Raw genomic sequence first — 2,623 nt, 5'->3', positions numbered from 1 at the left:
CAGCCTATCATAGTAACTTTCAATCGTTTCACCGTCTTTTTGCTTGAAATCCTTCAATTCAATCAAACATTGTTTGACTGAATTTATTTTCGTCTTCTTGCTACCTTGAAACTTTTCTTTGAGATTATTCCAGATGTCCTTTGCAGTTGTACAACTTCTGACATAGTTATACACAACTGGAGGCAATGCACCACGTAACTCGCTTATGCATCGTTTTTCAAGTTTCTTCATACGAACATTTTGATCTTCCACACTCGTAGTACCAGACGACAATCCAATTGGTTGAAGATTCGTCGGAAGAGTAACATTCCCTGAGATGCAAGACCAAATCTCTTCATCGATTCCATTTAAGTAATCCTGCATACGATCAGACCACTGATCATAGTATTCCGGAATGAGCATGGGAATCTTAGTTGAAGATCCTAGCAGATGAGAGTATGAAGTCATCGAGTTGGGATTGAAGTTCGCCATTGATGTACGGAAGAAAATTTTTGAGAATTTTTGAGAAATCAAAGAGAATTTGAAAGCAAATTGCTGAATTGATCAGAAAAATGAAGTAGAATACTCGATTCAACAAATCAGATGCAGAATCAAATCACAACTGGAGATCTAGAAAGTTTTTTGACGTCAAAAGATGCGGAACATTTTGAACAAGAAATCTGATTCAAAAATCTTTTGAAACAGAGTGAAAATTAGATCTCAGATCATGATTCCTGCTCTGATACCAATTGATGAAGTGTGGAATCAAGTTTGAATCAAATTAGAGTTAAACAAAAGTAGATTGAACACACGATGTAAATATGATCTGGTTTCAGCTCTATTATGCTTTCACTGTTACAGAGAGAAAATAGACAAGTTCATACAAAGACTTATCTAACTCTAAGTAATGTACCTATTTATAGGAAACATGAAAGCACATAAAAAATTACAAGGACTAAAACAATACGCTTCGTTACATAAAATGCCTTGTAAAATAAACTTATGACTTCGACATATTACAACAGGTCTTCGACCCTTACAGATTCATAGATGACGATATTTTGAAGACAACTTTTAGGACTCCTTATGGTCATTACAATTTTGTGGTAATTCCGTTTGGGGTCACTAATGCATCGACGACGTTCATGGACCTTAAGAACTGGGTGTGTAGGGCGATGTTGGATAAGTCGGTGATCGTATTTATCGATGATATTTTGGTCTATTCTAAGACGAAGGAGCAACATGAGGGTTATTTACGTGAGGTTTTAGAGACTTTGAGGAGAGAGAGGCTTTATGCTAAGTTCTCCATCTGTGATTTTTGTTTTTAGAAGGTCCAGTTCTTAAGGAACCTTGTCAACCAGAATGATATCATAGTCAATCTGGCTGAGATTGAGGATGTGATGTAGTAGAAGGTTCTGAGATCTCCATCTGAGATTCAGAGTTTCCTTTGTTTTGATGAGTATTATTGGATATTTATATGGTATTTCTCGAATATAGCACTACAGTTGACTTGTTTGAGAAAGAAGACTGTTTCTTTTTGTTAGGGGCCGAAATAGCAGGCAACATTTGTCACTCGGAGACGGAAATTATGCACGGCACCAATTTTGACTCCTCTTGAGGGTGTTGAGGATTTTGTTGTATATTTTGATGCTTCGATCACAAGGTTGGGAGTTATCCGACAGACAATTTGGAGTTGGGGTTGTGGTGTTTTCCCTCATGATTTGACATTATTATTTGTATGGTGTGCGGTGTACCAGCTACATGGACCATAAGAGTTTAAGATACTTGATGGATCCACTAAATCTGAATATGAGGCATCATAGGTGGCTCGATGTGGTGAAGGATTATGACTGTGAGATTTTGTACGATCCGGGGAAGGACAATATTGTAGCCGATGTTTTTAGTCGCAAGGCAACTAGTGATCCTATCAGAGACTTGTGTCTTTCACACCATTGTTCTATCTGATCAAGGGAGATTAGACGGAAGCACTCTCGGAGGAAAATCGGAAGAGCGAAAGGATTTTGGGTCGGGTTTCCTTTTTTAATTATGACGGTCATGGCTTATTGACACGGCAGGGTATGGGCTCCATATTCTGATGGGGCCTAATTAGTTTTGTTGGATGAGGCACACAAATCAAAATTTTCGATTCATCCAAGGTATAGCAAGATGTATAGAGATCTAAAGCATGATTATTGGTGGACCTCCATAAAGAGGGATGATGAATGGTACGTAGAGAGGTGATTGACTTGTCGAAAGTCAAGGACGAACATCAAAGGTGTACCATCCATAAAAATTGTGCTAAATTTGAACTTTTTAAAACATTTCAAAACCAATGATTATTACAAAACTTGTTTTCAAAATAGTATAATGTCAGAGTATCCCATAATCAAATCATGAAAACATAAGGAGGTGTACGATCACGCCTTTGCCTTCCCGCGATCATCAGAAGTACCTGAAACAAAATCCACAAATATAAGCCCAAAGCATAGTGAGTTCCCCCAATGGCATATAATCATAATCATATTATATAAACAAACAACATGCATATTGAGCCTTCAGCCATACTGGACTACCTCGCAGGCCTTCAACCTATCTGGACCGCTCTCCGAGCCTTCGGCACGTCTCGACCGCCTCGCAGGGCCTT

This window comes from Lactuca virosa, chromosome 7 (assembly GCF_052849685.1).
Source record: "Lactuca virosa cultivar CGN04683 chromosome 7, Lactuca_virosa_CGN04683_v6, whole genome shotgun sequence".
Lineage (NCBI taxonomy): Eukaryota > Viridiplantae > Streptophyta > Magnoliopsida > Asterales > Asteraceae > Lactuca > Lactuca virosa.
This window is presented reverse-complemented; position numbering follows the sequence as displayed.